The 21,585-nt window shown below is 42.1% G+C and overlaps 2 long non-coding RNA genes across 2 annotated transcripts in view; one reads left to right on the forward strand and one right to left on the reverse strand.

The window, feature by feature from the left end:
* LOC125100332 (uncharacterized) overlaps nucleotides 1-21,585 on the forward strand; it is a 354,931-nt gene that overhangs the window by 324,362 nt on the left and 8,984 nt on the right. The window lies entirely within an intron of this gene.
* LOC125100334 (uncharacterized) overlaps nucleotides 7,699-21,585 on the reverse strand; it is a 38,692-nt gene continuing 24,805 nt past the window's right edge. Inside the window, exons 2-3 of the long non-coding RNA XR_007127504.1 lie at nucleotides 18,716-18,780; nucleotides 7,699-7,814 (exon numbers count right to left, since the gene is read on the reverse strand). This is a non-coding gene — a long non-coding RNA (uncharacterized LOC125100334). The remainder of the gene's footprint in view (nucleotides 7,815-18,715; nucleotides 18,781-21,585) is intronic.

The raw sequence follows: 21,585 nt of genomic DNA on the forward strand, positions 1-21,585 counted from the left end.
AATTCACATGGAGAAGGCGTCGTGGGAAGAAAACCTGCGGTCCCAGATTTCTCAGGCAGGTTCTCTGCCTGTTAACATAAAGATCAGTCTTCCTGGCTCCAACACTTTGGGCACACTGCCCAAAATTACTTACAATTTCTAACACAGCTGATGCTAAGATAGTTCTGCAAAATGAGAGCCTGGTTTACACAATGTAACCTAAGATCAGCTAGCTCAGAAGGAGCCAGTATGAGCTTTTAGTTTAGGGGAGGTTTTTTGTTGTTGTTGTTTTGGCTTTGTTGTGTTTTCTTACACCTGACTTTTCTAATAGAAGATAGCCACACAGCAGTACTTCCTGCTTTCACATTTCCTTGCAGTGATCCTCTGTTGTTCTTCCAAATCCCCCTGTCTGTGGGGAAATGTTGTGGGGCCCCAGGAAACAGACCTATGGGCATGAGTGTGTTCAGAAGGGAGAAGGTTTGCACATGCGTGGGTGCATTCACACGTGCACACACATTCCCACTCACCCCTCCCCTAACATTCAGAGCTCCCCTGGGATCCCTTCCCACTTCCTTACCTTGTGGCTCCAAAGCTCATCCCTTAGCCCACGCAGCTGCCCTTCTGAATGGAAGGTTCAGCTCCTCTCTATATCCCTTCATTCAAAGAAGGGACTGTGGTAGAAGTTACTCTAAGCTCCAAAAAGGGGATTTTTTTTTTCTTTTCACTTCACCAAATTGCATTTTCCAGAACAGTGCTATAAAGGATAGCATAGGGGTACAGGGATTTGCATGACAAGATGTTAGACTTCCAAATTTCTGTAAAACATCCTATCAACAGTATTCACTATTTACTTCTAGTTTTCAGAAACAAAGATCATCCATACTCTTCCAGACAGGATTCACAAAGATGTCAAATATGGCTGCCATACACCTGCCCACTTTCTTCCCTTTCTGGGTCCTCAGTGAAGAAAGGATGAGAGCCTGAGTAAGCCGCTCCTGAGAAATGGGCTGGAGGCGCAGGGTGCCCTCTTGGGAATTTGTTCCCCCAGTTCAGCCTAGAGGTCCAGTAGGGAGGGCTGCCTCCCAGTGAGGTGGTGGCTTTTGGTTTTACCTATTCCTCTATTGTAATCCTTCAGTAATCCCACCTGTTTACAAAGACACCTTCCTCATTGTTCTTAGCTCCCACCAAAAAAAGGCAGGGGGGTGGATTAAGCTCCAGCTAACCCAGCAACTATCTAGTTCTGGCACATTAAGAAGTAAAGGATTTCACTTCCCTTCCGTAACTGGAGCAAAGCCTTCCCTCCCTGCAGGGGATATGGTCCCATTCTGTAGCACATTTCCTCCAGAGAGTCAGCTTTTCTGAACAAAGACCCAACTGTCTGGGCAGTATGGGAAACTATCTGTTGATGGAGTTTGGAGCACACCCTCCTACAAACCCAGACATGCACAAAAGTTCTGCATTTCACCGCAGGAAGCAAGACTGGTGGCTTCAGGCATCATTAATCATTTTGAAGTGATTCTTCTTAAAAAGAAAAAAAAAAAAACAGGGATGCAGTTTGAGTTAAGTCATGCCCAATAAAAATTAGCACTTCTCAAAGTAGCATTTCCCTGATTCCTTGTGGAACATTAGAGTTTGCTGTACTGACAAGACCTGGAGTAAATTAGAGAATCTTCCTTAGTTGGAACTCTAACAAATACCTGGGACATGACTTGGTCTAAGGGAATCTTCTAGAGTTTCAGACTGAGGAAGAGAGGGGTAGGGAGGAGGAAGGGTCTGCTTCCTTTGCCTTCCCACCCAGGCATACACACAGTTAAGAAGAAGATAAAACAGAACAATTTGCTTCCTACAGTGGAGAATGCCCCTCCCTTCCTCCATCACAAGGCCTTCCAGCCCAGCAGGCAGGGGCCCAGTGAAGCTCTGCTCCCTAGAAGGGCTGTTCTCCACCCCTCAAGGGGCTTCCACCTGAAAGGAGCCAAGTACCAGCCAGTTGTTCAAATCCCACACACACATCGCCCTAGTCTATGCCTTTGAAGTAAAATTGTTTTTCTAGTATGGGAGAAGTGATAACTCGAAAATGAGATCTTCAACACCATGTTTCCTGGGAGAGTACATTTCCTGCTGTTCTGGGTTGAGAGGAAATTCACTTACATAAAATTGGATTAATTTTTTTTTTCCCCTGAAGTCTCCTGGTCTACCAGAAGGCTCTTCCGTCAGTTGCCCTTTTCTGAACCCTTGGCTATTTCCCAATCTTCATTTATCCCCTAATCAGGATATCTGGCTCTGGAGTCAAGATCAAAACTCAGAAAATAAAGACAGAGAAGAGTATGCCCCTTTCATCCTGGTCCAGCCACCTGTGCATCCCCTGGGTTTACCTTCCCTCGAGTCAGGTGTGAACCTCGCTACACTGGGCCTTCGTTTCCTTCTTCACCAGTCAGCTACTGGGGTCTCACAGTGGAATCCTATCAGTTGTTTTGAAATGCAAGAGAGGGGGCTCCTGGGAGGCTCAGTCATTTAAGGGTCTAACTCTTGATTTCGGCTCAGGTCATGATCTCAGGGTCATGAGATCCAGCCCTACCTCTGGCTCTAAGCTGGGTGTGGACACTACATAAGATACTGTCTCTCCCTTTCCCCTTCCCTACCCCTTCCTCTCTCTCTCCTTCTTTTTAAAAAAAGGGGGGAATGGCAAGGAAGAGAATCAAGTTTCATCTTAGTACTCTTAGCTACATTTTTTTTTAATGTAATAGATGTGGGGCGCCTGGGTGGCTCAGTGGGTTAAGGCCTCTGCCTTCGGCTCAGGTCATGATCCCAAGGTTCTGGGATCGAGCCCCACATCGGGCTTTCTGCTCGACGGGGAGCCTGCTTCCTCCTCTCTCTCTGCCTGCGTCTCTGCCTACTTGTGATCTCTGTCTGTCAAATAAAAAAAAAAAAATCTTTAAAAAAATTTTTTTTAATAAATAAATAAAAATAAATGTAATACATGTGATTAGAAGGAGGTTGGTTTCTTAAATTCAGTTCAATATACCCAAGAGGAGCCTTTGAAAATCTGCTCTGAGTTCCACTGTCAATGTCTGAGAGAAAGCCTGACTGAGCAGGGTGAGGAAGGTCTCCCCCTAGGAGGGGCAGCCTGGTGTGGGGTACTGGGGCCCAGTCCCGTGAAGGAGGATATCCACGTGGAGGCAGGCAGGGTCAGCCAGGCCTGGGGAGTCAGAGCCCCAGTGGGGTGAGAGGGGTGTAGCTGGGGCACACACAGCTGAGTCACCGCACACAGTCGGGGGGGCAGGGCCTAAGCATCTACGGAGAGAGCCTCTGGAACCTTGCAGATGGGAGCTTGGTTACGCACAGCGGGGCTGACCAGGTTAGTAACATTGTAAGGATGGCAGAAATGGAGAAAACTAGAATGGGGCTGTGTATTAGTGGGCTGGAAAGGGATGTAGTGGTATGAATAAATGGTTTTCAATACACAGAAATATAGAAATATAGCTCCGTCTACTCGGTGGACCTGGGAGCAGTGACGCTACAGTGACAATGAACACAGCCAGTGTGCCCTAGATAGTCATTTCTTTTTTCTTTTTAAAGATTTTACCTATTTATTTGAGAAAGAATGCACAGAGGGAGAGGGAGAAGCCCCCCGCAGAGCTGGGAGCCAAAAGTGGAGCTTGACTGAGCTGAAAGCAGACACTTAACCAACTGAGCCACCCAGGCGTGCCCTAGATATTCACCTCTAATTACCGTCTTCCACAAAAAGAAACCAGGGCTCCTTGGAGAAACACCTGATTTCAGAGCTGGAACAGGAAAAGTACAAGTAAGTGGACTATCTTGTCATGCCAGAAAGCCAGAGTTCAAAGAGGGAGGTAAAAATGTCAAAAGGACACAGAGGCCAACTTCAATGGACTCCCACTGGCCAAATCAGGGACAGCTAAACACTGAAAGACTATAATGACAACAGATTACAACCCATTGACTAAAACAGGAAACAATGAGTGCGTCCTGAAATAAACAGATTGGAATCTTGATGAGGAAGAGAATTTTTACATAGTTTCCAAGTACCTCCCCACAAAGTGCTTATGAATTACAAAGAAGTAAATGGTCGCTTTCTAGTAGGAAAGGCTGGCAGACACCATCTTAATCAAGTGATGACCACAGGCATCAAAGGATAGAACAACTTGAAATCTTGTGCTACTAGAGGGGTGCCTACTCAACTCCATTGTTGGGCGTCTGCCTTTAGCTTGGGTCATGATCCCAGGGTCCTGGGATCGAGCCCCATTTTGGGCTCCCTGCTCAACAGGAAGCCTGCTTCTCCCTCTCCCATTTCCCTCTGCTTGTGTTCCCTCTCTTGCTGTGTTTTTCAGTCATATAAATTCTCTAAGAAAGAAAAAGAAATTTTGTGCTACTTGATAAGGCACAATGAAAAGAACATAGAATCATTTCTGTTATTCCCAAAAAGGTACAGCTTAAATCTAATCATGAATGACCATTGAATGGGGGCTGAGGATCAGATGTAGTGATATGTCACTGTTACTTCCTTATTTGGGGGTTTGGATTGTGCTTATGGAGAAGAGTGTCTTTATTTTCATAGGAAACTCTAAAGTACTCAGGGGTGATGGGTGACAACTTATTCCCACATAGGTAGGGGGACAAATTATATTACATTTCCAACAATTTTTAAGTTTATTGTTTTATTGTATTCTTAAAATTTAGCTCTTAAAAAAGGTGGCGGGTGCGGGGGGGGTGGGGTGGGAGCATCATCCCATGAGCACTGGGGAAGGCAGAGACTTTGGAAATTCATTTTTATCCATATCCAAACATGCCAAGTCCGGGTGAGTGCTCAATAAATATTTTCTGAACATTTAAGTTCTGAGATAAAGAAGGAACACAATGAAAGTGCTTCCGCTAAGGTTTAGGTATTTATTTTAAAAACACGAGGCTTATTACGTGTCAGACATTATTGTAAATATTTTGCAAAAAGCTCTATGAGATAGGTGTGATGAACATCCCCATTTTATGGAGAACGGAACTGAAGGACAGAGTGGTTATGTGTCCTCCTGCCCAAAGTCATACAGCCAATAAGTAGTGCAACTGAGACTTGAACCTAAGCAGTAAGTCTCCAGGATTCTGCTCTTAGCCACTTGAGGCCTCTTCAAGATCCCACCTGCAGAAAGTCTAAGATCTTCCCCATTCAAAATACCCAGTTCTCAACTATCCATCTGTATTGTTTGTATATTGTCAATTCACAAGGTTAAGTCCTGTTCTTTCTTACATACTGCATAGCATGAACCTAAGAGAAGCTCACTCCAGAGCTGGGCATTCATCTTTGTGGGCAGTGCTTGTCCACCAGCTTTGAACTTCACATAGATCTTGGTCACTCAAGTAGACCTTTGGTTCTTAATTATCTTAACCACAGCTTCTGTGGCCCCAGTTTTTAGTTTGTTTTTTTTTTTTTTTTTTAATCTACTATGCATTTCCATTTCTCCTATGGTTGCATGGGGATTTTAACATGGAGTAGATCTATCTGGATATATCATGGGACAGCTGATTTTCCATATGGCAAGGAAAGCCCCATTAGCCACTGACCGAGGCCCCTGCATGATGACTCCTCACTGTCCAATTTCCCTCCCTCACAGGAGGGCAATGAGGCATCAAATCAACTGTGTGTCTCTTAATGGAATGGAGATTTCTACAGTCCCTATGGAAAAAGCTGAAGATACCCTGCCCTATAAAGTCTTCTCTGCCTCACTTTCTCTCTCCTGCGAAATGTGATAATGTCGTTTTATGTTCATTTATTGTCTAGGGACAGGAGCTTTGTCAACAGCAAGGTGCACCATCCATTAGATGTCCCTGTACAGCAAATGGCTCACAAAAGCTCCAATAAATAAATACTTTTCTTCATAATTCAGTGCGGCAAGTTCCCTAATAAAACTAGAATAGGCATAACACAGTGACTTCTTGTTCATGAGAATGATTCGACTCTTTTTGTAGTTTTCAGTGTTATCACAAAAACATATCCCAAGTTTCAGGTAGGTTTAGAGCAACTTCCACATTGCCAAATCATCCTTTTTAGTATTTTTATCTTCAAATAATGTTTAGTCGTAAGAACAAGATCTCCCATTCGTTATGCCCCATTTCCTTAGGGGTGAAAACACCAGCAGTAACAGGAAGAAAGCAAACTTTTATTTAATCTTAAGTGCTATTTATTTTTCTATAATAGAACTATGATCTTTCCCTGTACTTCTCTGTGCCAATCTCCAACCATCATCAGACATTATTTCCTCAATAAATAAAATGTACATTTATGTATTTATGTGAATATGAATCTGCATGCACACATGTATGTGTATGTGTGCTTGTCCTCCGTTATCCCATCTCCACCGTAAATTTCTTGCAGGTGTGGGATCATAGTTGCAGTGTGATCAGTGCATGTTCAGCATCCCCTAAGCCTTATCACTCTGTTCATCTGCCCAACCTCCCACTGCAGCCCTAGCCTTCCTTTGCCACAGTTGGCTTTCATATTGCCTGAGCCCACCGTGCTGCTCTGCAGACAAAGTATTCTAGAAGGAGTCTCCCCAGGAGCAGTGAAACCCTTAGTGCATAAATACTCCAGCTCTCTTGCCCTTTGGGTAGAATGATTTTGAGGGAGTATTTTCAATACTTGCTGCCCCAGAGGAAGTGAATTCCAGTCAACCACAGTGATTGATGGCTGACTTGATAAACACCCTTAACTGGTTGCCTTCTTGCGTTCCTGTCACACTTCCCCAATCCCCTACTGGAGTTGTCTACACTAACTACTTGCACTTCTTTTTTTTTTTTTAGATTATTTATTTATTTATTTGACAGACAGAGATCACAGGTAGGCAGAGAGGCAGGCAGAGAGAGAGGGAGAGAAGCAGGCTCCCTGCTGAGGAGACAGCCCAATGCCGGCCTCGATCCCAGAACCCCGGGATCATGACCTGAGCCGAAGGCAGAGGCTTTAACCCACTGAGCCATCCAGGCACCCCAACTACTCGCACTTTAATCCTTGCCTTAGTGATTTCTCCTAAGGAAATCCAAATTAAGGTAATCACTCTCCAAAGAATATGGAAGCTGACCAAAAACCACGGGACAAACAGCTGTCCTGCCTGTCTCTGTTGTTGTTGACTCTCCCTTAGAAGAACTTCAAAGCACAATATGTACCCAAGCCTTCATTTTTCTCTACTTCCTCTCATATCCCTCTCCTTTCTCTACCTTCTGCCAATGTCCAGGATGCCGACTATAGTCCCTTCTTCATTATTTCTCAACAGCTCTTACCCAAAAGTTGCATTTTCCCAGTAGTCTCTTGTCCAAGATGTCCACTGTCTGTGGCATCAGCCACACTGGCTCTTAGAACAGTGTGCTTACTCTTTGCCTATGCACAACAGATAGAACCTACCATATGTTTATTTCCACTGGGGTCACTCCGCCATCTGGACGGTGGAAGCTTATGCCCCAGGGAAGACATAGCCATAAGCCAATTTACATTAAGACACAGACTCTAGACATACAGTCTAAGTTTGGACCCAGAGTTGACTCCAGCTGACAAGGCCACCAGACTCTGATTGATTTCATCCACAATACACGGGGGTTCCTGTGTCTCACAGACAGAGGCAAAGACCTTATTTAGGCTGCATGACTAATCCAATTGTTTAGTCCCTTGCTGTACTCATCTTTATTTGATCTGAGGGCACCAAGTCCAGGATAATAGTTTCAGGTGCCCCTCCCCATTCAACCCTATCCAGTTCCCTCAGGCTTGGTTTGAAAGGGGCCAAGGATCCTGGGCCTGTTGGTCAGCATTTTCTTCACGGCTACTCTTGGCATGGCTGGGACTATTAAACTCTTCATAAAAAATTGAAGGGCTGGTTATACATATAAAAATTAAAGTCACTTAGCAACAGTTTTTCACAATCTCTCTTGTACCCCAAAATACAGTGGCGGTGGTGGGGGAGGGAGGTGGGGGCAGGGCAGAAGAAGGCTGACCAGCTTTTGGTGACCTAATTTCTGTCTCTTATCCAAAGCAAAGTTTCTGCTTTCTCTATTTTTTATGACCCTGTCAGGATTTTCAGCAGTCGCTCTCTTTACCTCCCTAGTGCTTCCTCCAGTGTGACCCCAAAGGTTCCTTTGGAGCCCAGAAGCAAGGAGGAGTAGACTGCCCTATCAGTAAATTGTACTCTCGGACTCCTCTCCTCTGAGTGGAGATTGGAGTGGTACAGGAGGAATGCTGGCATTCCCTGTGCCTCCGTGCTGGTCAGACGCAGACCCCTGCTGGCCCAGCTTTCTGGCCATCCAGCAGCCCTCCGCAGGCAAAGCACTGCCTATGCGTCAGAAGTGGCTTCATTAATTGTTTTCTCACATGCACATGCGCACACATGCACCCACACGCACACACACTTTCTTTTAATCAGCCTGAAAAGTTCTTAACACTTTCCAAATCTAATCTTAGCAAGAACTAAGTGGAATATTCTGGGAGAGGACCTGACCTACAGCAAGTGCTCTCTAAGTACCTATGCCTTTATCTCTTTACCCCTTTGAATGAGACTCCAGGCCAACTAAGAAGTATCCAGCAGAAAGATGCCACTCTTAAGAAATCGAAAGTCACTATTACTTTAGAATTTCTAAATATACTACTAAGTGTAAGAGTATGTTAGTGTATTCAGCAATAGCTAAGGAGTCATGATGACAGGTCATGAAAAGAATCTAGGACAGAGACATTTCAGTTCCCTGGTGATGATATGTGGAAATTTAATCCATGGACACCAAAGCTATACCTTCCATCATTAGACGGGCAGCCTCCTCGTACAGCTCTATTATTCTAAGAACTGATGATTTCCTTGTCTCCTCAGTTCCTTGGCAAACAAGACGGTCCTGGGTTGTTTCCACATCCCCAGTGCCTGGCACAATTCTCCTGCATTAGAGCCATTCAGCGAAAGTCTGGTGAACGAATGAAGGGATCTATCATAGGACACAACTATGTAATGTGTGTCAAGGGTTTTTTAAGACCTAAGCACTTACTTGTACAGGGAGGTCTTTTCGTAGACAGGCTGAAAGATCTCTCTGATCTAAGGATTGAATTAAAAAGCAGCTAGGGACCCATGGGGGGATGTGCTTAGCCAATGACTAAGGGGCTTACGAGTGCAAAAGCCCAAATTCCTGGTCTGGAATTGAGACATCTTCTGAGGACAGAACAGTAGTTCCTTTTGGGATCAGGCTGAAGGTGCCATCTGAGGGACCTTCTGGAAATCACACCCTTCTCCCCTATCACACTTCTATCACTCCCACACCAGTTTATTCTGGGAACACCTCCTTAATGAACTACTAACACATAAGGGAAAAGCAAATTAAGAGAAAAGGATGGATTCTGTGTCGAGAGATCCATGCATAGATGGTCTTATTTCCTAGAAATGTTGACTCACCACTTCACCTTGCCTCATCAGCGAAAACAGGTCCTGCCCAGTTGCTCTCTCCCCAATTGCCTCTCTGGATCACACCACTCTCTATTTCTGGTTATTCTCCCCCCAAACCCCACCCTTTACTGCTTCCTACACACACATCGCCACCCCTGAAATTTGACTTCTCCTCCTGCTTGTAATCTTTCCTACCACCAGCAAATCTTTGTGGCTCATCTGATGGACCCCGCCTCTTGGGACAGGAAAGCCTTCACCCCATTTGGTCTCTAGTGAAAGGTAGAATAAATCATAGCTCTCGAGTGGCACACCTGCCTCCATGAGCAGGTATCAGACAAACAGGGCACCTGTTAAGAAAAGGCAGAGGACTCCTGTTGTGTCCGATGCATGATAAAGCTTCCAAACAGGGAGAAGGTACAAATGGGAAAGGAAAAGTACAAATGGGGAAGAAAAAGGTACAAATGGAGGGGCTCATGTTATGGAATGAGGAGGTATGCTAAGGCTATTCCAACTCTTATTTACTGAGAGAGGCAGATCTACTTGGACAAACTCTAAGTTACAAAATGACTTTCTTAATCTGTCCCCATCCTCTTTCTCTACAAGGGACCTCTCCTGGTCACTTTGTAGAAGACCCACACTAGGCTGAAGGCAGCATTGTGGCTGCTATTTAGTCACCTGAACTTGGGTAATAACTTTCCCTGAGCAGTATGGGCCTGATCCCCGGGAAGGTGGTGGCTTAGAAGGCTATTTGATAATTCAGCTTGGTAAGTCACCGCAAGGTTATCATAGATGGAGACAGCTACGGGACCCATTCTTTCTAGGGTCACCTGATATAGTCCTGCAGATCCTTTTGGATCCTCTGTCTGTTTTGGTTCCAAGGGTAGAAAGCAAATACTGGAATCTACATTTCTTTCTGAACAGTGTTCAATATTTCTCTCATTTAGCACTTCCTCCACTTTATATGCATACTGGTGGCGTTTATAGAGAAGTATAGTCAGGTGGCCCATTGGTGGTGTCTCCTTTTAGAAAATGTGATTCCTCCACCTGTGTGGTTGGACAGCAAACCCCAGACTCTGGACCCAGGCCAGGCCAATTAAATCAGAAGTGAGGACCCCAATCAAGACAGGCCTAGGCCAGCAGATAGGACTTGAAAATATGGGGGTGGGTTTTGGGGTCTAGTTCATCTCTGTTGGTTGCTTGAACTGAGAAGAGATATAAAGGTGAAGCTGGGGAACTATGTCATCTCACAAGAAGATGAAAGCGGGGGTGGAGTCAGGAAGTGTGCTGGTGATGGAGAAAGGAAACAAACATGCAGAGAGGCAGAGAGGAGCAAGAACATGGCCTCAGTCAGACAGAATAGTCATCCAGCTGGGCCAGTCTCTCCAGGGGTCTGGCTAAAATTTCTGCCCTCAGGTTCCATAACACACACCATATCCTTCTAACAAATTCCCTTCTTTGATTAGGTGAGTTGAGCAATTTGGGGTCCAGAGAAGAGAAAAAAAGAAAACAAATGTAAGACAGGAACAGGAAAGTATTGGGACTTGTTTTTAGTTTTTTGAATACCATCTCCAAGATAAGAGAACATTCTGTAACCAGTGACTTTTTTTTTTCCTGACTTATCAGCATTATACTTTTATCCTCTATTTGTAGATCTGGAAAAAGGTCCCTGATGTTTAAAAGAGACTTTGTAGCATCTTGTCATCCTAGGAAATATTCTTGGGTTAGAGAACCGAATTCCTGATTTTCCAGACAACTCAGCAGGGTCCCAGAGACTCTCAAATCAACATATGTAGTAACTGTTATTGCACCATGTCATGAACTGATAAATTCATAAAGCCTAAAACACTGCAGATAGAGAAGAGGTGGAGAAATATGCTTATCTCCCTTTTGAATTGAATTAACTTCATAGTGCCAAGAATAACTGATTGTTCTCCCTGTGATAAAATGTACTTTCCAGCAATATTGAGTCCTTCCCACCAATACTGGGTTACGATGTCAACATGGCTTACTTATTCTCATGCCAACATGAAGGTTGACCAATTTATTCAAGTGCCAACATGAGGGCATGGTCCTCAGTTTCTCTTCTAGGAGCAAGAGCATGACCACCCCAATAAACAAGATCCTCTTACTGCCAAATATCCCTCCACAGGAGATCGCTAACCAATGCCGTCTGAGCTGTACTGCTTTCTCTTCCGGAATTTGATGTAGGATTTCACACATAGACTTGAGCTGTTTTTGCCAGACTTTGGCAATTTCTAAGTTTCCCACAGATTAATGACAAATCCAGCTGTTTCCAGCTATTTGGAACAGTGCAATACGTGATAAAATGAGGATAGAGGGGAATCTTTATCCAATTTCTCCAGCAGCCAGAGAGACTTGGAACACATTGAGAAGAAAAATTGCAAGAAGAAAGAACGCTTTGTATTAAATTTCTGAGAATGCCTTTTATTTACCAAACAGAGAAAGCTAAAAAGCTATTCTTTGATTAATCAGGTATGAGCTCATTCTGCCTTCCTAATCCAGCCTGTGAATAATTGTAATGGAAGGTGAGTAGCTGTGGCTCACATGAGGGACATTTGGACATCTTGACAATCTGAGAATGGATCTCAGGGCAGCTGCAAATGAAACTCTTGTGTAAAGTCAGTGCTCCTCGGGGCGCCTGGGTGGCTCAGTGGGTTAAGCCGCTGCCTTCGGCTCAGGTCATGATCTCAGGGTCCTGGGATCGAGTCCCGCGTCAGGCTCTCTGCTCGACAGGGAGCCTGCTTCCCTCTCTCTCTCTCTCTCTCTCTGCCTGCCTGCCTCTCTGTCTACTTGTGATCTCTCTCTGTCAAAATAAATAATAAATAAAATCTTTAAAAAAAAAAAAAAAGTCAGTGCTCCTCAAACCATCCTTGTTGAAGGACCACTCTTTTTGCTAATCTAAAATTTCTCACAGAATCTTTTCAACAAATAGTGCTCAATTGTATACATATATACCCCCCAAAAATCCACACTTCCCACCCTTTATAGAAATTAATTCAAAGTGAATCCTAAATCTAAATTCAAAATCTTAAACCAAAAAAACTTTCAGAAAATTGACTATGATACCGAAAGCATGATGCATAAAGAGAAAAACTGATAAATTGGAATTCATCAAAAATAAGAACTTCTCTTCAATAAGCTTAGAGAATGAAAAGACCAGACAGTCTAGGAGACAACATTTGCAAAGCCCTTCTGTGATGAAGAACTTGTATCCAGAGTATATCAAGAACTCTCACAACTCAATAATAGGTGGGATAAAACTATTTTTTTTAATTGGCAAAAGATTTGAACAGATATTTCACTAAAGAAGAGATAGAGATGATAATCACATAAAAAGATGCTCAAAATCATTAGTCGAATACAAATTAAAACCATAATGAGATCCTATTACACAGGCTGCAGTTTTAAAAACTGACAGCACCCTGTGCTTGTAAGGATACTGAGCAACTGGAACTCTGGTACATTGCTAGTTGGAGGGTGGAGTGGCACAGCTGCCTTGAACAATAGTTCTGTGCTTTCTTATAAATTTAAACACAGACTTGCCATTAGAGCTGCTAATCCCTTCTTGTATGTTTACTCAATGTAACAAAAACCTGTGTTTAAACAAAGAACTACATACCAATGTTTATAGTGGCTTTTTTTGAATTACCAAAAAACTAGAAAAAACTTATATCTCAACTGGAGAATTGATAAATAAACTATGGGTATCCATGGAATACTACTTAACAAAGAATAATATTCACAATAACATGGATGAATTTCACATATTTTTATGCCAAGTAAGATAGGCCATACTCAAAAGACCACATAATATATGCAAATAATCACATTACAATGTACACCTGAAAATAATATGTTCCATGTCCACTACATCTCCATTCAAAAAAAAAATAAACTTTTAAATACAACAAAATCAATTTTTGTAAAAGACTGCATGATGGGTGATGCCATCTATATGGTATTTTTTACAAAGGCAAACTCTAGGGATGGAGAATAGACCAGTGGTTGCTAGGAACTGAGAGTTTGGTGAAGGGTTGATGACAAAGGAACAAGAAGGTATTTGGGAGGTGAGAGAACCTCCCTTTTGCTCTGTTTAGACCTTCAACTGATTGAATGGGGTCCACCCACACTATGGAGAGAAACCTCTTTTACTTTAAGTCTACCAATCAAATAAGACCTCACCCAAAAACACTCTCAAAGAAACAGCCAGAATAGCATTGACCAAATACCTGAGTATCATAGTCCAGCCAAGGTGGAACATAAAATTAACCATCACAGGCAGATTTTAGTCTTAGTTTATAGATGAAGCGATAGCAGCTCAGAGAGATGAAGTAACATGCCGAAGGAGATAGAACTGCTAAGGTGGAATTTGAACCCAGTTCTGTCTGAATCCACGGTCCCTATCTCCCCATACAGTTTTGTGCTAGTTCTGTAGAGAAATGGATTTGCACAGACGTTGTGAAACCAGAGAACGGGTGGGAATACCATGGGCCCAAGCATCAATTCATCAGCTGACTAATCATGGCCACAGAAAAGGAATAGATTCCTGGTATTTCTTCACATCTTGGCTTGGCTTTAGAGCTGGGCGGTTCAAAACAGTCATTGTTAGGCACATACGCCCATGAAAATGTTTAATTAATATTAAATTGAATAAAAATTCAGTTTTTCCACTGCACTAGCTGCGTTTGGACAGCTCAGTAGCCCCCATGTGGTGAGTGGCTGCACTATTAGATGACCAGACACAAAACATCCCATCATTGCAGGAAGTTCTAGTGGATGGTACTGCTCTAGCAAGACCAAAACGTCCTCCCATCATAGCACTTAGGCACATCTCTGTGAACAGAGTCCTTGTTTCTTGGAGATGAATTAGGAGCAATCTTGTAACTGTAAGCCTAACCAGTCTCCCCCCGGCCCAGACTTTTCTTACACAATGCAGATCCTTGGGGACCTGGCCATTGGGGGCCTGTTTCTGCACAGTAACTGCTTTCTCCGCTGGATCTCTGCAGAGACCAAAGGTGCCATTGACATTTGGCTCCCTTCAAACTATAAACATCTAACAAGCTCCAGATGCGCAAGCAGTAGATTTAAAGTCCCTTCAATATGGACACTAGGGCCTGAAATGAAACACTTGGCATTCATGTTGACTCAAATGTTAAACTCATAATTTATTGGTTCAATAAAATATGAATGCTAACAGCCAATTTTTAGGTTGGAGTCTCTGCACATGCCGTGGGTATGTGTAAAGACAGTTTTTCAAGAGAAAGTTACCAGCAGAGTTAAAACACTGGTCTTCTAGACAGAGCTTTGGTGAATTTTTAATGGGTCCAAAATTGTATTCCTCATAGCATGTTGACACAAAAAACCCTTTCCTGAGTGGAATGATAAAACTGCTGACTAACCACAATGTCTATGTGGAGGAAGGACATGGACCGCAGAAGAGACTGCAAGTGTCAGAACAAAGGAGCCTCCCCTAAGTGACTTCACCTCCCAGCGTTTCCCCATGGAAGGGCTGGCTACAGCATGACAAGCTCCAAATGACTGGGTTTAACGGAAGGGGAAACACGGTGAGCTGTGTAGCTATGGAGGGGGTTTAGAAAGTGGTAATAACTACACCAAATGTTTAACTAAAGGTAAGCATGACATGACAGCTAAAAACAAAACAAAAGTTGATTTTCCCAATCAACAGGAATCATTAAAAACAAACCAAAAAAAAAAAAAAGGGCACAAATTTATTCCCTGACATCTATTTCATCTCTTCCCCTTCTATTTAAAACAAAAACATGGGAAGGTGGCCCAGACTTACTTTTCCCTATTCTTCCCACTAACTGTAACAAGAAAGGGGAAAAAAAGCTTAGACATTGTATATAAGATAAACATGTAAGATTTTGAAAGGTAAGGAGAAAGAAAAACCATTAGGGAGCTGGAGACCCAAGGCACAAAGTAGCAATAAGTTTCCTGGGTTGTCTTTTTGCCTCCTATATCTCAGACTGGAATCTAAAGAAGCTGGTCACCCAGAAACACCAACTAGCACAGGCCAAAAATATCAAAGCCTATTCTCTTTAGCCAAAGGACTAGGGAAGGAGTAGCCTAGTAAGACAGAAACCTTTGAGACAGTAATCCAACAGAACACCAGAGAAAGATCAGAGAAAGATTTATGGCCCTCCCCTACCCACACCAATAAAGACTAAGGTAAGCTTAGACTTTCACCTTCTGGAGGATGTAATGAGGTGCCAAGCAGGAAGCCAGGACTTTCATCCCTGCTGAATGATAACAAGTCCCTCCTCACTCCCAGGGAGACCACATACAGAGCCTGGACTTCCACCCCAACCCAGCAGTAATGAGGCCTTCCTCCCTCCCCTGCTAGAGTGATGGCTAGAAGACCTACTTGAGAGCCAGGAAGTTCATCATTACCACCATCATTAGCAGTAAGAAGACAGTTTCTCCTTTCATGCTGTCAGTAGAGACCATGTGGGGAGTAGTAACAAGGCATCTCCACTACCTCAACCAGGCAGGGAGGTTATCCATGAAGGCAGCATGTCAGAGCTCCCAGGCCTGCCCAGCAGTTATATGGAGAGCCCTTGAGTGTCAAAAGAGACATAGTGGAGAACCAGGACTTCTACAGGCTAATAATGAGTTGCTTCCTCCTCACCCCCTCCTGGAGTGGTGACAGAGGAAACCAGCTAAAAGAGAAGGTTTAAATAAGATTCAGAACCCGATGACACAGTATCCAAGATGTCCAGGTTTTCATCAAAAATCACTCATCAGACCAAGAACCAAGAGGTTTCAAACTGAATGAAAAAAGACCATCAATAGGGGTGCCTGGCTGGTTCAGTCAGAAGAGCATGTGACTCTTGATCTCTGGGTTCTGAGTTCAAGCCCCATGTTGGATATTGAAATTACTTAAAAATTAAATCTCAAAAAAAAAAAAAGATTATGAACAGATATGAACACTGAGAGGACAGAAATGTTTGAACTGACAAAGATTTTAAAGCAACCATCCTGAAAGCTTCAATAAGCAATTATGAACATGCTTGAAACAAATGAAAAATAAGGCTCAACAAAGAAAAAGAAAGGCTCATTAAAGAAATAGAAAATACCAGGATAAACCAAAACTTAGACCAGATACCCTTCAAATTGTATTGTATCCACAAAGTGGAATATTACTCACTAATAAAAAAGGAGTGTGTGTGTGTGTGTGTGTGTGTGTGTGTGTGTAAGATTTATCCATTTATCTATTTGAGAGAGAGAGAGAGTGAGCATGACAGGCAGAGGCACAGGGAGAGGGAGAGAACAAGACTCTTCAAAGTGTGGAGTCCAATGCAGGGCTGGACCTCACAGCCCTGAGATCATGACGTGAGCCAAAAATCAAGTGTCAGATAGGTGCTCAATGGACTGAACCACTTAAACGCCCCAGGGATATACTGTCGCTACATGCAGCAACCTGGATGAGTCTCTGCAGAATTACGCTGAATTGAAAAAAAAAAAAAATCCAAAACGTTAAGTTTTATAGGATTCCATTTTTATTACATTCTTGGAATGAAAAAATTATGGAAATGGAGGCCAGATTAGTGATCACCAAGTGTTAAGGAAAGGGTGAGGATAAGAGAGAAGTGGGAGGCTCCAAAAGGGCAGCTTGAGGGATCCTTGTGGTGTTAGAAATGTTCACTATCTTGAAACTAGACCCTGTCTTACACCATACATAAAAATTAACTCAAGGGACTAAAGACTTGAAAGTAAGACTGGAAACCATAAAATGCCTAGAAGAAAACACAGGCAGTGAGCCTTGACCTAACACTGGGTGATTTCTGGTGTCTGACTACAAAGGCAGTAAAACCAAAAATAAACAAATGGGGCTACATCAAATTAAACAGCTTCTGCACAGCAAAGAAAACCATCAATAAAATGAAAAGGCAATCTACCAAATGGGATAAAATATTTGTAAGTCCTATAGCTGATACAGGGTTAATATCCAAAATGTATAAAGAACTCCTACAACTCAATACAAAAAAAAAAAAAAAAATTTTTTTAAAAAGGGCAGAGACTCTGAAGAGACATTTTCCCAAAAAGACATACAGATGGCCAAGAGGTATAAGAAAAACTCAATATCACTCACTCATCAGGGAAATGCAAATCAAAACCACAAGGAGATAACAGTTCACAACTCTTAGAATAGCTATTATGAAAAAGACAAGAAAAAACAAGTGTTGGTGAGGATTTAGAGACAAGGAACCCTTGTGAACTGTTCCTGAAAAAGTAAATTGGTGCAGCCACTATGTAAAACAGTATGGAGGTTCCTCAAAAAATTAAAAATGGAGCTACCATATGATCTAGAAATTCTACTGCAGATGTTTATCCAAAGAAAATGGAAACACTAATTTTAAAAAGATACATGCACTCCCATGTTCACTTCAACATTACTTACAATAGCCAAGATATGTATATGACCCAAGTGTCCATCGATGGATAAATGGACCAAAAAAAGATGTAGAATATATATCCTGTGGAATACTATTCAGCCATAGATGAGAGTAAATCTTGCCATTGAGACCAACAAGGATGGACCTTGAGGACATTCTGCTAAATGAAATAAGTCAGAGAAAGACAAATCCTGTATGATTTCACTTATATGTGGAATCTTAAAAATAAAACAGAAGTCCTCATTCATAGATACAGAGAACATATAGCTGGTTGTCAAAGGTGTGGGGTGGGTGGTTGGCAAAATGGGGGAAGGGGGGCAGAAGGTACAAACTTCCATTTATAAAATACATAAGTCCTGGGAATGAACAGCATGGTGGACAACAGTTAATAATGCTGTATTGTGTATTTGAAAGCTGATAAGAAAGTAAATCTTAAAGTCCTCATCGCAAGAAAAAAAATTGACAACCATGCAGGTGATGGATGCTAACTAGACTTCAGGTAGTGCGCATTCTCCACTGTATGCAAATAATGAATCATGTTGTTGTATACCTGAAACAAATATAACGTTATACGTCCATTATACATCAATTTTTTTAAATGTTCTATCACTTGACTGTGTTAATGTCAATATCCTAGTTATGATATTATACTATGATTTTCCAAGATGTTAGCCCTGGGTAAAGGGTACATGGGATATCTTCATATTACTTCTTATAACTGCATGTAAATCTATAATTATCCCAAAATGCAAGGTTGAATGTAAAAAATGTGAAAAGTGCAGCTTCTTAAATAATGAAGTTCATAAGTTATGACCAAAATCTAGTGATTTTGGATCCATTTCCCACCCTCCAATAGAATACTCATTAAAGTACAACATTTACTCTTACAAAATTGTATTAGCTGACAGTGGAGTACAGAATTCATTAGTGATTCAAGGAAACGCAGCTTGGTTCTGTAGACAAAGGACAGAAGAGGAAGACATATGAATAAACAGCTGCACTTCTTGTCTGGATATTCAGTTCAATTCAACACTTACAATTCTTTAGGCATAGGAAGAGCTTAGTCTTGAAGATAATTGGTGCATTAATTCAAAAGCATTTCTTGAGTGCCTGCCATATGCCTGAGGTTTCTGTTTGTTCGTTTAATATTTCAAACCCTTCAATAACAAGGGGGTTTGACTGGGCAGTCATGAAATCCCCCCACCCCATCCCAAGCTCTAACACTTGTAACTTCAGTTCCCAACCATGCTGTTATCTCAGAACAAACTATCAGGAATAGAAGAGTACCTCGGGATCAGGGCAAAATAACACCATTATTTTGTCATTAGCAAACAATGTCTTTTTCCCTAAATCAGTATTACTGATGTACTGTGCACAGCCTGAGATAGACATAGATGAGTTACCGGGCAATGAGAAGGGAAGAATTACTGGGAAATTACCATTTCTTTTTGGTTCCAGGCAGTAGACGAGTACAATCTGTGTGTCGTACTTGGCAAAAAGAAAAACCAAAGAGAGGGACCACAGAAATTGTTTTTCCATGGCTCTGACAACTGTATGCAAGACCTAAGGATGGAGAATAACGTTTTCTAAAAAAGCATGTGCTTTCTGGAAAATCTTTTTGGGAGTTGTACCAAAATGAAGGCCTCTAAGTCAAATGCAAGTAAGACAGTGAGAACTTACTTTGTGTTGTTCAAACCATGCCATAAGCATCACAGATTTGGAATTGGGATCCCATCCTAACCATCCCCAAATCCAAATTTCTTTGTGAGATATGAAAGATTGAAGTCAGTGTTACATCTTATGAGAGAAATGTTTATAAACTATCTTCAAAGAGTCTACAAGATGTAACAGCTCTTACTCAACACAGCTTCTGGAGGAATTAAAGTGTAAATAAATATTAAAATGGCTACAAAATTCTCATTCAAACTCATACACATGGGTCTAATACTAATAATTAAAAGAGGAAAGCTGGCAAAACACATGTAGACTTTAGCCAAACCCAAAATGCTTGAGAAATAAGTCAGACTTTCTGAAAACATAGAACACTGCTGGGTTTGCTCATCCCTAGTGACAAGAAACTGAAATACTGAAACTAAATCCATTTAAATGTACTCTCTACTCCCAGCAGATGCTGCAGTTCATTCCTGCCAAGGAACTCCACAGGCTGGCTCTTTATGCCAAGAACAAAGCATGGGTCTCCACATGCCTCCCATTCTGTCAGGGCTCGGATGCCATCAGGGCAAAATTTTCTCCCTTCCACCTCTAACCAGATGACATGTTCAGGCAGAGGTCTCACTTGCTTTTAATATCTAGTTTCTCACCTCTAGTTCTTGAAGGGGCTATCAGCCCGTACTTTGAGGTTGAAATGCTGACCATCGAGCCTCTAGAACTCTCGGTTATAATTATCCTGTGGTGGAGTCCCGTTGTTGATTCTGGTAAATACTTGAAAGAGTTCCACGCTTTATAAAATATTTTTCTCCACCTGATGTCTTGTCATCTCCACAACAGTCCTCTGAGTGAGGCATAGCCATTCGCAGATGAGAAGACCATGACTCAGCCAACGGCTCAAGAGGGGCTTCTCAGGTCATGAGTCCAGGAGTCCTCTCTCCAAATTCAGGGCTCTGTCTACAATAGCACTGCTGAGGTATGGTGGAGCCATTCAAGACTCCAAAGCCAATAGGTGACCTTCATGCATATCCAATGCTTTAAACACAGAACTTAAACAAGCTTAAAAGACCCCATGATCTCCTGGAACTCTGCTGCTCAAATTTACACTTACTAAGCCTGCATCTCAGCATCACCAGGAGTTGGGTGGTATTTTAACTCTTGGACTATATGAACCACAGTGTTTTTATGTGAAGAACTTAGAAGCTCCTGAATGTTTTAACTCTATTTTCCACAAAGAAGATCTGAAATGCTCCATCGATAGCAAAACCATCTCTGACCAAAAAATCTTCAAGATGCTCTAACGAATGGTGGTATCTGATTAAAACTGAAACTTTATTATTGCATTTTTTACACACAGAACAAAAGAAAGAACTATGTCAAGTTTTAAGGAATGTGTGCAGTATTACCTTTCATTAAACAAAAGATATTATCTAGTGCCTGAATTCAAACCCTCGATAAATTGAGATGCCACTATCTAGCTGCTGTACTTTATTTCATAATTAGAATACAAAATTATAATCCATTAAAGTGTTTTGTTTCAAATTAACTGATAAAATAGTTCACCAGAAGTTCTTTTGAAGGAGGAACATTAACCTAATTATTATCAAAAAGTCAAACCAGCTGATTTCTATGGTATCAAAAAGGCTTATTTGTAAAATTTATTTTAAAAAGTTCTAATTGTCCTCTACTCTTTTTTTCATTTTGTTTTATTTTATTTCTTTTCAGTGTTCCAAGATTCATTGTTTAAGCACCACACCCAATGCTCCATGCAATACGTGCCCTCCTTAATACCCACCACCAGGCTCACCCAACCCACCACCTCCTCTTCTCCAAAACCCTCAGTTTGTTTCTCAGAGTCCACAGTCTCTCATGGTTTGTCTCCCACTCTGATTTCCCCCATCTCACTTCTCCTCTCCATTTTCCAATGTTCTCTGTGTTATTTCTTATGCTCCACAAGTAAGTGAAACCATATGATAATTGTCTCTCTCTGCTTGACTTATGTCACTCAGCATAATCTCTTCCAGTCCCTTCCATGTTGATACAAAAGTTGGGTATTCATCCTTTCTGATGGAGGCATAATACTCCATTGT

Source organism: Lutra lutra, chromosome 5, assembly GCF_902655055.1.
Source record: "Lutra lutra chromosome 5, mLutLut1.2, whole genome shotgun sequence".
Classification (NCBI taxonomy): domain Eukaryota; kingdom Metazoa; phylum Chordata; class Mammalia; order Carnivora; family Mustelidae; genus Lutra; species Lutra lutra.